This window comes from Schistocerca nitens, chromosome 4 (assembly GCF_023898315.1).
Source record: "Schistocerca nitens isolate TAMUIC-IGC-003100 chromosome 4, iqSchNite1.1, whole genome shotgun sequence".
In the NCBI taxonomy this organism is placed as follows: Eukaryota; Metazoa; Arthropoda; class Insecta; order Orthoptera; family Acrididae; genus Schistocerca; species Schistocerca nitens.
The window spans coordinates 168,264,474-168,280,667 of record NC_064617.1 but is presented as its reverse complement, the minus strand read 5'-3'; positions in this window follow the sequence as shown (position 1 = coordinate 168,280,667).

The following is a 16,194-nucleotide window of genomic DNA, read 5'->3' as shown; positions in this document are numbered from 1 at the left end:
CAAGGGTAAAAAAATCATCAAATCACAAAAAGTATATACAATATAGATGACAAGAGTGCACATATACTGCACTTCAGAACAAATCGAAAAAATGTCTTTAGCATTTTCACAACAAATAAACATAATGGCAAAATATCATGTCGACAAGTGACATAAATGTACTTGCACTGGAGTTCAACAAATCGAAAGAAACGTATAGTCCATGAACATAAATGATGTTAGCTAAAAAATGATTTTCACTATTAGGATAGGAAAGGGAAGGATTGCATCATGGTTGTAGCACTTTAGATTGCACGTAGCTGCACTGAAAGTCCATATCTTTCCACAAAGTACAACACCTAGTGACACAATTTGAAGTTCTTTTCCCAGAAGTATTTATCAGCGTAACCAAGACACTGAAATGTCGTAGTAATCTTCCATGTTATCATTTAGGCAGTACATCAGGTACACCAAACAGTGGTACCATAATGTCTCCATCGCTAATAACGTCTCCATCGCTCACGGTGGTGGACAGCATGTCGTGTCAACACCACGCTCTTACAAGGCAACACCAACGTAGAATTAGTGCAAAAATCAAATATAGTGCTCCATGATCATGAGGATGGACAAGACAAATGGAATTCCAGTAATTCCAGGTAGTTAGGTCAGAAGGTGAAGGACATTAAGTAACAGACAAGTCTTGATTAGTAGTTACATTAGTAGTTTGCGGCATTCATAGCCTAGTTATTGAACATTTCTGTACCATGTATTTAGTATTACAGAATAATGTTCATAAAATTAAATTATTGCCATCATGGGTAGTCGTATTACAATAAACAGCGGCAGTCTTTGGCCACTTACAAACCATATTTAGTATGACAGAATAATGTTCATCAGAAGTCTTCATTGAAAAGGAGAGTCAATTATTGGCCTAGCGTTAACATAATACATTTCATTATATAAATTATTGGCACTCATTGGCCAGTTACCAAAATATGAAAACTAATTCATTTAATTACATTAATTATCGGCACTCAGTGGCCAGTTACTAAAACATGAAAAGTCATTATTGAAAACAAGAGCTAATTCATTTAGTTACATTAATTATCGGCACTCAGTGGCCAGTTACTAAAACATGAAAAGTCATTATTGAAAACAAGAGCTAATTCATTTAGTTACATATAATTATCGGCACTCAGTGGCCAGTTACTAAAACATGAAAAGTCATTATTGAAAACAAGAGCTAATTAATGTCATGATTAATAACATAATTCGTTTAGTGACACTAATTATTGGCACTCATTGGCCAGTTACAGAACATGAAAGGTCATAGTTCATTTAGTTATATTAATTATTGGCACTCAGTGGCCAGCGAGTATTGAATAGTATAAAACATTGTTCATCATTCAGTATTATTCAGATCATTAAGAAGTCATTATTAAAAATCAGTTAATTACAATCATAGCATTAATAATCATGGGCATTATAAGTAGTCTCATTACAATAAACATGGCAGTTATTAGCCAGTTACAAAGCATTTTTTTGTATCATTAAGAAGTCATTAACGAAGTGACATACTATTCAGAGCTGATCAGTATTATTCAGAATTTTCTGAAACTGGTATCATTATTTGGGACTGGTAATACATTTTTTTTTGTGTGTGCTAGCAATGCATTGCTTTGGGTAATTATAAGGGAAAGCAAGAAGAAAAAAGAAAAAAAATTGCTTCTAGGTTGTGCCTGTAAATGAAAAATGTGTAACGTCATTCGTCATGAGTCAGCTGTAGCAAGGTTGTGACACAAGGCAGTATATGTGATCACATTTGTAAATGATAGACACAAATGGGTAAAAAAAATAAAAATGCAAGTACTAGAACAGGTATAATAAGTAACAAGTTTAGTAAGTATCATGAAAGGCTTCTCCTGGAAAAAATACAAAATGGATTATTGAGCTGAAAGAAGAAACGCAGACTATGCTGAAAAGTAGTGAACTTCGAATTAACAGGTAGTGAAATGTATATAAAAATGTGTTCCATAGCTGTCCTTTCCAAAACCTTCAGTCATCCTACTATGCAATATAACACCTGCTGTCAAAGCAAACTGCAACAAATACTTAAATAACTACATAGCATAAATACATAACTTCAACATTATCCTCATCTGTAAAGAAAAAAGAACTTCATTATCCATCACTTCATTATCCATATTATCATAACTTCATTATTGTCATCACCTGTAAAGAAAAAAACTTCATTATCCATATTAGTATATTCTTCATCATTACTCTTCATCAGCATTCATTATCATCTGCAAAAATCACTTCATTATTCATTATACAACTAATCCTTATCTCTAGCATATTTCATCACTTAAAACTAAGATGTGTAGTTCTGTCTGACAGCTTGCATCAATCGCCTTGTATTCTGAAAGAAAAAATTAGTTAAGACTGCTATTCTATGATGTGTATAGTATATTCTTGTTAATTCTTGTTAATTCTGATCCATTTACTCTTCCTCATAAAGTTATTGCATCTTCTTTCGTTTATTCCGTAGGTGAAATTCTCATTTCTGTTTAATTTATTTCTTTTACGCATCATTTCTTTCTGAAATTGATGAACAAAGATTAATGTCTTGCATTGAAATCATATACCCATTAAATAATGACTGGTTAATGGTGACAATTAAGCATACAGCATAACATGACAGAAAACGTAATATGTCAAAAGCATAAACAGTGTTCAAAGGCAAGAATGTACAGAGAATATCACAATGCAGCAGTAAAAAAAAGAAAAATGTAAAATAGTCATGATGTTGAGATGTCACAGGGCAAAAAATGTCAAAGCCAACTGGTGTGTGTTATATCTTAACTATTTCCTAATGCATACAAAAAAAACAGGAAAACAATCATACACACAAAAAAATGAAAAATGCGCACGGTCTGATGTGTAACGACAAGAAAAGCGACCTGCTAACCTTACCTTGCCGGGCACTTGCCAAGAAATATACGATAATCATCAGTAATTAGTCATGTGAATATAATTGCATAAATGATCATAAAAATTAGTAAACAGCATTACAGTATGATAAATCGTAAAGTATGTTCACTCAATAAAGGGTTTTATGTTGGATAAGTGGTGGTTTCCTTTCGATTTTCTGGTTCTCAGAGTTTCGACGTGTACAACATTGGGGTGAGGAATGTTGCGAATTCGATATGGACCTGCGTATAGAAGTTCAAATTTACTGCACCTACCTTTTAATTTGCTGGATAAATAGTGTGTACGTACTAATATCTTCTGTCCAATGTGAAAGTCGCGGCGTCTACAAACCTGTTTTGCTGTCTTCTCCGGCGCTCTGCGGCACTTTTGATGTTGTTCAGCGCAATGTCAATTATTTCGTGGTGTCTTAGTCGACGAGATGTCGGGAAGTTTACTAATTCTGTGATTTTGTTAGGTGGTTCAACGTTTTTCAGTATAAAATACGGAGATAGCATAGTGGATTCATTTGGTATGGAATTAATTACATCTTGGAATGAAAATATGTGTGTGTCCCAATTAATGTGTCTTTTGTGGCAGTATATTCTACACAGTTTACCAATTTCTTTCATTAGTCGTTCACAAGGGTTCGAAGAAGCATGGTACTTGGATCTATAGATCGGAGAAATTTTTCTAGCTCGTAACATGCGTGTCCATATAGCAGAACGAAATTGTGATCCATTGTCAGAAATTACTTTCATCACATGTCCTACATGGAATAGAAAATGTTTTACAAATGCTTTCGAAACAGTTTTAGCAGTAGCTTTGCGTAACGGAGTGAAGGTAACAAATTTTGAAGTGAGTTGAACAGCGACAAAGATGTAGCAAAAACCTCTATTAGTTCTCGGAATTGGACCACAAATGTCTTCTGCGGCCATATGTCTTAATTTAACAGGTACAATTGGATATAATGGAGGAATATGTGAAGTGGTGTCAGACTTAGCTTTCTGGCAAATTTTACATGACGCTAAAACTCGTCGTATACGTTTTTCCATGTTTGTAAAATAACAGTTCTGTCTCAATATAGGAAAACATTTTCTGGCTCCGTAATGTGCATAACTTAAATGAGTGTACCAGATTAATTTGTTAACCAGTTCGTCAGGAATGCATAATAACCAATTGTTGCTGTCTGGATGAGAGCGGAGAAACAGAATGTCATTGCGTACAGTGTAGTGGTTCCCAATCGTAACATTATTCTTATTTTGCCAAAGGTGTTTAATTTCTTTCCACACATTGTCTTTACTTTGCTCTTTTGCTATATCCTGTAATGACGATGAAATAAAATTTTCAAATGCAACTTGCTGAATGTACATAACGCTGAAATTTGCTTTGCAGAAGTTGGTTGCTACGTCTTGCTGATTGTTGCTGAGAGAACGCGATAGTGCGTCTGCTACAACATTTTGTGTGCCGGGAATGTGAACAATCGTAAAATTAAATTCCTCTAAATACAGTTTCCATCTGCTTAATCTATCGTGTGTGAATTTAGCCGAAAGTAAAAATTGTATCACTCTGTGGTCTGTGTAAACGGTGGTGTGTCTGCCATAAAGAAAATGCCGAAATCTCGTAAAGGCCCATAGAACACATAATGTTTCTAGTTCTGTAACGGAATAATTTCGTTCAGCAGGTGACAAAATGCGGCTTGCAAATGCGATGTTTTTAATTATTTTAGAACCATCTTCTTCAATTTCCTGAAAAATGTGTACGCCTAAAGCGGTGTTAGAACTGTCGGTGGCAATGGGAAAATTTCTGGTAAGATCTGGGTGCGATAAAAATGGAGCATTCAACAAAGCATGTTTCAGGTTCACGAATTCAGAGTGTGCTTGCTTATCCCATGACCAAATAGTGTTTTTACCTGTTAATTGACATAATCTAGGTGTGTCTAAAGCAGAGTGATGAATAAATTTGCGAAAAAAGTTAATTAAGCCCAAAAAACTGCGTAATTGTTTCTTCATTGTAGGAACAGTAATGTCACGTAGAGCTTGAAGTTTTCTGGATCAGGCGCAATGCCTTCTGCTGAAATTAAGTGTCCAAGAAATTTTATAGAAGTTTTACGAAAATGCGATTTACTGAGGTTAACTGTGAGTCCTTGTGTACGAAAAGTTTGCAACAGTCGTTCAAGAATCATATTGTGTTCAGTCCAGTTAGCTTCTGCGATAAGAATGTCGTCTACGTACGTCGTAATTCTGTCTTTAAGTTCTGTCGGAAGTATTGTGTTCAAACCGCGAATAAAAGCTGCAGAGGAAATAGTTAAGCCGAATGGTAATTTGCAAAAGTGATAACAGTCACCAAAACAGAGAAAAGCTGTATACTTTCTGCAATTCGGATGAAGTTGAATTTGCCAAAATCCCGATTTCAAATCTAATGTAGAATAAATAGCTGTACCCTGAAATTTCTGTAGCAGTTCCTCTAATGTCTGTGGTCGATCTGTTTCATTAATAATTATGTCATTGATATGACGTGAATCAAGTACGAGGCGAAGTGAGCCATCTTTTTTCTTAACAATATGTAGCGTGTTTATGTACGGACTAACTGCTGGTTCTATAATTCCTTGGTCGAGCATATCCTGCAATTCTTTTTTAACTTGTTCTCTGTGGACATATGGAATGGGATAATGCTTTGCTTTAAATGTGTCGTGCTGTTTGACTTGAAATTCATACATAAAACCGGACATAGTACCAGGAATGTTGTCGAAAACGAGCTTGCTGTAAAAGAATTTTATGTAGCTGCGTGCGTTCGTCGTCTGTATTTGCACTGCTTTGTTTAATTTTATCGGGAATCATCTGCATTACGTCGTAGTCAGCTTCGTTTGGAGTATTATAGTTATGTACGTACGTATCCGTGAACAATGTGGAACTACAGTCTATGTTACTTGTTGCGGAAATGACCTCTGTGCCGTTAATTGTTTGTTCTTCTGCAGATAAGGAATGCTGAAATTCTAAAGCCAATTGCACATTTTCGTCCTTCAACATTAAATAAGAATTTTGAAAATCGACCACTGCGTCGTGTTGTATGAAAAAATTAGTACCTAAAATTACGTCTGTTGTCAATAAAGGAACAATCCAAAAATTTGAATGAAAAGTATGACCTCCAATACAAAATGATAAATGTGTCTGTAATTTAACATCTACTCCTTTACTCGATACTGCTCCTTTCACTTTCGTTTTGCCTAATGGTAATGTGGGACAAGTATTCTCTTTGTTGCACTCATTAAAAGTCTCCTCATTTATAACTGACATAGGTGATCCGGAATCAATTACTGCTGAAAATTTCGATGAACCAATTTTAATTTCGATGACAAGATGTGAAATAGTTTTCTGAACAACTGGTCTTTCCTGTAAAAGAGTGTGTCGGATGTCGTCGAAAGTAATAACATTTTCGTGAACAACATTTTGCGTGTCAAAAGTAGTGCTTGTGTTATTGGAAGATGCGTCCTGTACAGTATCTAGTCAGATTCTATCTGACGTGTTATTATTATCAGGAGGATGTTGTGGCATTTCTACAATCTGAACAGTTCTATTACTTCTTCCAGACGTGTTACGCTCTGGATGATACCTACTGTCGGGTTCATTCATGAGAATAGGTTCTTGTGGATAATGACCGACTGTTGTTAGATGTACGCTGAAAATTGTCGTCATTATTTTTACGTCTGTCGTAATAGTCATTCCTATACGGTGCATTGCGATAGGAATTGAAATACTGTGTTTTCTGTACGTAGCTGTTCCTTTGCTGCCGTGCGTTACTATTTGTTGTATCAGGGACTATACGTGCACGCGGCGAAACATTAAAGCCTGGTTGACCTTGTGCATTCCATTGTTGGTTAGGTATGTTAACCGGCTGACCTTCATGCTGTTGTGGTTGAAAACGTCTATTGTTACTAAAATGTGATTCCTGTTGCTCAAAATTTTGACGATATTGATAATTAGAATTTTGTCTGTTATTAAAGTTTTGGTGGTTGTCGGTCCTAAAGCGCCTGTTACCTCTCCTATTGAAATTACGTGTCTGATCATAATTGCTGTACGTTTGTTGGCCTTGGTTGTTATACGAAAAATTTTTGTTCACGAAAGAGTAATCTGATTGCTGCACTTTTAAAAGCTGCAGCAGATCCCTGAATGCTGAAATGTTTTCCTTTTGCTGACCGGTTATAAGTGACACTCTTAATGATCGTGGCAATTTAGAGATACATAATTGAATGAGTGCAGATTCACTATAGGGTTCACTTAAATACTGATTTTGTTGCACCATGTGCTCAAAAATTGCGTCACACTGGGAAAATTTGTGTTCTCATAAATCGGTAAACTAATTAATTGATCTTTAATTCCGCGTTGTGTCGTTTTCGACCAATACGCTGACAGAAAGGCATTCTGAATCTCTTCTACTGAATAGCATTGTCTCGCGATCGGTCTCATACGAGTTGCCGGTTCGCCTTCCAAAAAGCTGCAAATAAATTCAAGTTTGTGCGTTACAGGCCAAGTCGGTGGAAAAGCAAAGCTAAATTGTTGTATCCAATCCAGCGGGTGAATCTGTGTTCTGTCATTCTTAAACACTTTAAATTTTCTTACTGACAGAAAATGTTTGTAATCGAAATTATCGTCTCTGTGTGATGGAACAGGTTCAGGATTGTAAGAAAATCTGTTGAACTGTGGTTGTTCGGAATCTAAGTCCCGTACTCTCTGTAGATTACCCAAATTATACGCGCTGCGTGAGTCTGGCAAATGTTCGAAAAGTGGCGTCTGCTGTGATGTGTTATTAACTGAAATATTTTTCATCTCTGTTACTTCCTGCTGTAAACTTGACAACTTTCTACGCAACGTGTTATTAGATGAATCTATCTCATTAATTGTCTGCTGTAGATTTTGAAATTCCGGTGTTTGATTAAATGAAACCGGTGAGGTATCGTCTGATTTATTGTCATTAGTACTTTCGATGACGTCAATACGACTGGCCAATTCATCATATTTTTCAGTCAGTATTTTTACCTGATCATCGGTTTTAGTGTCAGTGGCATTAATCTGTTTTTGCAATTTACGTGTAGTTTCATTCAGTTTTTTAACATCAGCTTTGACTACATCGGAATCCTGTGCTAGTTCTAATTGTTCGAGTCTGTCGGTCACTGTTTGAAAATCGGTTGTGTATGTGTCTGTTTTCGACTTAAGATCCGAAATTTCGTCACGTAATTCTGTGTTTGACTGTTTGATGGAATTAATTTCGTCGGACACTGTGGCAATATTGTTGTCTACATATGTTTTCGCCTTCGCAAACATTTTACGTTTGTCTTCCTGTCTCTGAGCAGTGATTGTTTCCATTACTTGACGTTTTACTTTATTTTGATCCTCAATAAATTTGCGGAAACGCGTATCACTGTTTTGTACGTGAACACTAAGACGTTCGTTAATTTGAGAGTTCTGTTGCTCGAATTTCGCGTCAATCTTTTCATCCATTGTGCGCGAAAGTTCTGCTGTCATTGTTTTAAACTCGTCGCGTAATTGTGTAGCCTTTTCAGAGCATTGTTTAGCGACTGTACTAATTTCGCTCTAAGTGTTTCTGTTGTAGCTGTTTGCATTTCCCTTAATTCTTGAGCAACAGATCTAATTTCTTCGCTATTTTTCTTTGAACAAGCCTCAATTTCCACGCGTAACTGTACCTTAGTATCATGACACTGCGCGGCAACGGCTCTAATTTGTTCACTAAGCTGTCTGGAATTGTTGTCTTATTTCTCATTAAGGCTGTCATGTTTTTCATTAAGTTTATCAAATTTTTTGTTCTGTTCACTAAATTGTTGTTGTAGCAATTTTGCCATAATTTGTTCAAAGTCAACATTAGCATTTCTATTCTCCGTGTTGTTTAGTACCGTACCTGCGGTTGTCGCGTTTTGTGTGACCATTTGGTCATTCTGTACTTTACAAAATGGTTTATCAGTCGGATGTACACTGTCAGACATTATTTCGGAATTAAATAAATCCGTCGTATTTTGTGTATCCTGTTCATTTTCATTAGACAAATTTGTGTGTTCGTCACGTGAATTTGGTAAACCGGTTGTGTTAAGCTGGGCAGCGCTCATTACAATAGAGCGTCCCGCGTCATCGATTGTCGTCAAATTAACAGAGGACATAACCGAGTTCGTTTGTTCATCATTAAGACAAAAATCATCGTTAGTGGTTGGAACGCATTGATTGTCAGTGAACGCAGGATTGTCATCATTACACTGCGTGTCACTAGTACTATTGATGAAGTTATTTAATTCGGTTGTTTCGTTCATAATACCTCGCGATACACTATTCACAGTCTTTCGCGGCATTTTCACAATAGTCACAATTATCCACAAAAGAAATAAGCACAATGCAAAAGCAACACACAAATACAACAGAGCAACGAATTGCCGATAATCTGAGGAAAGAAAATCACAAAATTAGTAAAAGCGTTGCGCCAAGTCCTAATTATATTTAAGCAAATAAGAGCAGATATCTGGCTACGTTTCAGAAGATTCTCAACGAAATACGATCCTGGACCGGGTGTCGCCAAGTGTAACCTCCCCACGGAAATTTAATGATAAAGACAATTAAATGAAAACTAGCAATCTGACCCAAGTATAAGTTCCTCACAAAAATGAAAATCAATTCAGTGATAATAAAATCTCAGTGACAATGAAAACACAGATAGACCGAAATGTCGATCTTTAGGCCCTGTTCAATAATTAAACTGAAATTCTTACCTTAGTAAAAATGTATCTGCTCTTATTCAGCGCCACAGCTTGGAGGAAATGCATCGCAATAATAATTTTTTTTTAATTTAACTGAAAATTTTCTTTAAGGAAATGCAAGGGAATCAAATGATTTTTTTTTTGTAAAAATTGCTTTGAAATCAAAATTATTATTGGGGCGATTCTTGAAAGTTAATTACAATAAATATACATTAGATTATCTGATGAGCGCAATGCTGCATGAATACGTTATTTAATAAAAATATACCTCGTCCTGAATCATGACCAGAGTGCGATGTCGGCGCCCACCGACTCCTCACACACAACTAAACTCTCTCGCATCTAGACCGCGACTGCGTCATCTCAGACGCGCTACTCGCAACCACTAGCTCGCAACCGAACTGGGATACCACTACCGACAGACTCCTGTTCGCTACTGCGAGTCGAGCGCAACTGCACTAACTACATGCTCTCTGGTCAGAGATTCTGTGGCTCACGTACGCGTTTCAAGATCTCTATGAAAGGGAAAATTTGTGTATCACGACAGTAGAAGAAATTGGAGTGGTTATGGAAGAGATAGAGGATCCAGTATTAGAGCCATAATTTTAAAACAAGCTCTGGAAGACAAGATATCAGACAAGCGATAGATACTAGTGTATTCCAACGGAGTATGTAATATCATTGGGGGACTCAAAAAGACTCAAGACACACTCGTATGAGTTTTCAACGTAGAGAAAGCATTCCAAGCTCTAAAACCGTCCAAGATATCAGAAATTCTGATAAAAATAGCAGTAAGCTATAGGGAAAGACAGATAATTCAGAATATGTGCAAAAACCAAGAGGTAACATTAAGTGTGGAAAATCAAGAACCAAGTGCATCTATTAAAAAGGTGTAAGACAATGATGCGATCATACACGCACGCTGTTCAGTACTAAAACCGGGTTGTCAATGGTGAAATAAATGAAAATTTATAATTGGGCTTAAATTCAGTTCAAAGAGATGTAACAGATAATATTCGCTGTTGACATTTCTGTCCTCCGTCGAACGAGGAAGAATTGCACAAAATACTGAATGGAATGAAGCCCCTACTGAGTACGCGAAAGGTATTAAATGTAAACCGAAGAAAGACGAAAGTTATGAGGACTAGAAGTAATGAGATTACTGATAAACCCATCATCAAAATTGGTTGTCACCGAGCAGACGAAGTCAAGGAAACCTGCTACCTTAGAAGCAAAATAACACCTCACGGACAAATGAATGAGGACGTAAATAACGTACTAGATCAGGCAGACAGAGCTCTACTGCCCAAGAGTACTCGCTTAGTATCAAATATCTGCTCCATTGATCCCGGCGGAGGTTCGAGTCCTCCCTCGGGTATGGGTGTGTGTGTTTGTCCTTAGGATAACTTAGGTTAAGTAGTGTGTAAGGTTAGGGACTTATGACCTTAGCAGTTAAGTCCCATAAGCTTTCATACACATTTGAACATTTTTTCTGCTTCCGTAAGAAAACGTGTAGCAACCAAAACCGACCGCGGGAACGCCTTGGGCTGCGGATCGGAGCCGCCTGGCGGGAATGCCGCCGGCGGTGGAGCACGCACCGGATAAACACAAGGACGAGTCGGACGACAGACCAACGACAACCGACAACAACCGAAAATGACCGACACAACAAGGAAGAGATAAACAACAGAGGCTTGTAGAAACCACAACACCAAACACCAACAGTAAATCCACTCGGAACCAGAGCCAGGCAAATGTTAACAACGAGCAACGACCAGAACGAAGTACCGCCGAGATATAGACGCAATCCAGAGCGAGTACCAGACTGGCTGGACTAGGTTTTTTTTTCTCCTTTATTGTATTTCAATTCCCCATCGGGGCGGGCTGGCAGCAGCATAGGCGCTGCTCTTCAGCCGAAAGACATAGAACAAAACAACAGAAGACATTTAAAAACAGCAAAGGAGAGAATAAGGTGAACATAGATATAAAAAAGGGGAACATCATGGAAGGCAATAGACAAAAAACGGGGTGACTGTAAAATGGAGAGAAAAAACTATTTAAAAGTAGCACACATAAAAAGCCACACACTGCGACGGTTAAAAGAACACAAGGCACAGTAAGACTGGAGCATAAAGGTAGCGACGGACGGCATAGCACATAACGTAACACTGGCGGCGAACCTCAAGGCAGGACACAATTAAAACACACCTCTTGACGCACACGAGAAACAGCACTAAACAACACTGATGTGGCACACTGATGAAGAGCAACACAGAGGATCTGCCAGGCGCTAGGAGATGAGGGAGACCTGGAGAAGGGAGGGAGGGGAAGAGATGGGGGAGGTGAGCGGGGGGCGCGCGGAAGAGGGCCAGGTAGGGAGGGATGTGGGAAGGAGAGAGGCAAGTATGGGGTGCAGGGTCTCAGGGGAGGGGGGGATGGAGGAAAATCCGCTCTGGGAGAAGGAGGAAAGAGGAAAAGGGGGCCCTGGGGAGGGGGGGGGGAACAAGGGCAGGCTATAGTTGGAAGGAAGGGTAGATGTCACGGCGAAGTTCGTCATCCGGGAGGGGGAGGCGTTGGAAATTGCCCTGATGAAGGAGATGGAGGGTGTGGAGGTGGAGAGAGGGAGGGATACAGCGATAGAGGCGCGGCAACGGGCGGGGGGTGGAGAGGAAGGAGGAAACCAGAGGGTGGGGGGGATCAAGCCTGCGAACAATGTAAAGGATGCGGAGATGTTGGAGGAACAGGAGGAGGTGGGGGAAGGGGATCAGTTCATACAGGAGCCGTGTGGGGGAAGGAAGGCGGATACGGAAGGCAAGGCAGAGCGCATGGCGTTCAAGGATTTGGAGGGCCTTGTAAAAGCGGGTGGGGGCGGAGATCCAGGCAACGCTGGCATAACAGAGGATAGGACGGATGAGGGATTTGTAGGTGTGGAGGATGGTAGAAGGATGCAAGCCCCATGTCCGGCCAGACAGGAGTTTCAGAAGGTGGAGGCGGGAATGGGCTTTCTGCTGGATGGTCAGGAGATGAGGGGTCCAGGTGAGGTGGCGGTCAAGGGTGAGGCCAAGGTATTTCAGGGTGGGGGCGAGTTGGATAGGACGACCATAAAGGGTGAGGTAGAAATCATGGAGGCGGAAGGAGCGAGTGGTGCGGCCTATGATGATTGCCTGGGTTTTGGAGGGGTTGAGACGGAGGAACCACTGGTTACACCAAGTGGTGAACTGGTTAAGGTGGGTTTGGAGGGTACGTTGAGACCGTTGAAGGGTAGGATAGAGAGCCAGGAAGGCGGTGTCATCAGCATACTGGAGAAGGTGGCTTGGGCATATCAGCTGTATACAAGAGATAAAGGAGAGGGGAGAGGACAGAACCCTGTGGGACGCCAGCCGTGGGATAAAAGATACGGGAGTTGGTGTTGTGGAGGGTGACATAGGAAGGACGGTGCGAGAGGAAGGAAGCGACCAGACGGACAAAATTGATAGGCAGGGCGTAGGTTTGGAGTTTAAAGAGGAGACCGGGATGCCATACACGGTCATAGGCATTTTGGAGGTCAAGGGAAACAAAAATGGCGGAGCGACGGGAGTTGAGCTGGAGGGACAGAAGGTGAACAAGGTTGAGGAGTTGGTCGTCAGCAGAGAAGGAGGGTCGGAAGCCACACTGGGTAAGGGGGAGGAGGTGGTGTTGAGCAAGGTGCTGATGGATACGGCGGGAGAGGATGGATTCAAAGACCTTACTGAAGACGGAGGTGAGGCAGATGGGACGATAGGAAGAGGCGGCAGAAGGGGGTTTGTTGAGTTTGAGGAATAAGAGGACACGGGAGGTCTTCCACAGGTCAGGGTAGAAGCCAGTAGAGAGGACGACATTATAGAGATGGGCGAGGACAGTCAGGAAGGAATAGGGGCTTTCGCGAAGGTGATGGTAGGTGACACAGTCGTGACCAGGGGCCGTGTTGCGTTTGGACCGGAGGATAAGTTTAATGTCTTGTGCTGTGATGGGAGTGTTTATGTCGGAGGGGGGCAACTGCCCCAAGTACTGGAGACTAGGAGCAAGAGGAGCGACCGAGGTATCGGCACGTTCCATGACCGTGGGGAAAAGAGAATAATCAAAGTGGGAATCATCGGGGATGGAGAAGACCTCGGAAAGGTGGGAAGCGAAGTGGTTGGCCTTACTGAGGTTGTCAGGAAGGGGGCGATCGTTATGGAGAAGGGGGTAGTGGGGAGCGGATAGGGAAAAATTAAGACGATGGAAGGCGGACCAGTACTTGGAGGAGTTGATAGGGAGGGTGGCGTTGAGTCGTGTGCAGGTCTGGCGCCAGTCTCGGCGTTTCGTTGCTGTAATAAGGTTCCGTACGTGTCGCTGTATTTGCCGGTGGCGTTGGAGTGTATCCCTGTCACGAGTGCGCAGGAAGGAGCGATAGAGGCGGCGGGATTCACGGAGGAGGAGGACAGCCCGTGGAGGGAGAGTGGGACGGTGTGGGTGGATGGTTTTAGTAGGAACATGGGCCTCCACGGCGTCAGTAATTACCTGCTGAAGGAAGGACGAGGCGTGGTTGATGTCGTCAGGATGGCGATAGGTAAGAGGGTGGCTTTCGACCTGGGCGGAGATGGAGTCCCGGTAGGCATCCCAGTTGGCACGGCGATAGTCATGGACGACCTTGGGAGGGGGTGCAGGGTGCGGAGCCGGAGGGGGGCGGTTTGCAGATGTGATGGTGAGAAGGACAGGGATGTGATCGCTACCTGTGGGGTCAAGGACGGCGACAGTGATACGCCCTAGGAGGTTGGCGGAGGCAATGACAACATCGGGGGTGGTGTTACTTTCAGGTCGGGTGTGCTGGGGAAGAGGAACAAGGTCACCTTGAAGTGTGGAGAGGAACTGATGCCACCGCCAAAGGGCAGCAGGAGTGTGGCTATGGATGTTGAGGTCGGCGGCAATCACATAGGTGGAGAAGGTGTGGTCAATGTGTGAGATGAAGTCATAAGGAAGAGGAGCAGTGGAGCGGACATAGATGGTGGCACAGGTAATGGTGAGGGAGGGGAAGAAGACGCTAAGGATAAGGTGTTCAGTGGGGTCATTGAGGAGAGGTTGTGGCCGGACAGGGATATGCTTAAGGTGGCCAATCGCGACTCCACCCTGCGCACGAGGACCAGAAGCATCAGTGCGGTGGAGGATATAGGGGGAGGTGCGGATAGAATGGTGGGGCTGGAGAAAGGTTTCGTTCAAGAGGAAGGTGTCGACCTGGTGGTGGGAGAGGGTGTGCATGAGGAGGTATTTGTTGGAGCGGAAGGAGCGAATGTTCTGGAAGAGGATGCGAGACTCGTGCCGCGCCATGACGGGAAGGAGGGGGGGAAGAGAGGGAAGGGAAGAGACTTAAACTAGGGTGTCGAGGCAGGTGAAGGTGAAGTGGGCTTGGTTGTGGGAGTAAGTGGCGAAGGCGTTCAGGTGGAAAACAGAGCGAGCAGCAAGGGATATTTGTTGGAAGGTGTGGGGGCGCTGGAAAGGGTGAATGTTTTGGAGGACAACGGTAATGAACCGGATGATGTCCTCGGCCGTGGGGGGTGGACGGAGGGAATTGTTGGGATGGACAGGGGGATCGACGGGACGAACTGGGACCGTAAGTTCAGGGGTGGCTGGATGGGGTTTAGCTTTACATTTGTGGGAGTATGTGGGATGGGGGCCATTGCAGGTATTACAGGAAGGAGGAGCAGTGAGGTTGGGGCAGTTCTTAAGAAAGTGGGAGGCCTTGCAATGGGGACAGGTGGGGGGGTTTTTGCAGTTGGGAGTCAGGTGGTCATTGTACATCAGGCACCGCTGGCAATGGTAGGATTGGGGAGGGGATTTGGAGGATTCAACAGGGTGGCGACGGTGGTATATCAGGGCACCCTGGGTGAGGAGATGGTCTATGGATGGGGCGGATTCAGAGAATGCCCACACGAGGTAGGTGGGACCAGAGGCATTGTGGATACGGCGGGCAGAGCGGATTTCCAAGTCCGGGTGGGAGTTCAGATCTACCAACACTTCATCCTCTGTGATCACCGGGCTGAGCTTGGTGATCACAGCGGTGTAGGTGGGGAGGGGGGGCGACGGGGAGGCTGGGGCTGACGAGGAGTGGAAGCGGAAAGGAAGGGTGTCAGAGAGGCGTGGGGGCCAAACATAACTCGTGGGAGTTTTCGCAGGAGGTCTGTGTGAAAGGATGGGGATGGGGACTTGATAAGGACCGAGTCCCTGCGGGGAATGAGTTGGGAAATGGGAGCACCAGGTAAGTACTTTCGTATTTCCTTGGTGAGGGTACGAGCGTCGAGGAACTTAGGATCGGGAGTTGACAGGACAAAGGTGTGGAGGGTGGGGGCCAAGGTATTGATGGCAGGAGGAGGGGTGGTGTCCATGGTGACGGCAGGGGGAGGGGGAGGTGGTGTTGATTTTCTGTGGGAAGTGGCGGGAGCAGAGTCGGTAAGGATGCGCTTTTGGGGTTTTTTGGAGACTGGAGGCTGGGAGGA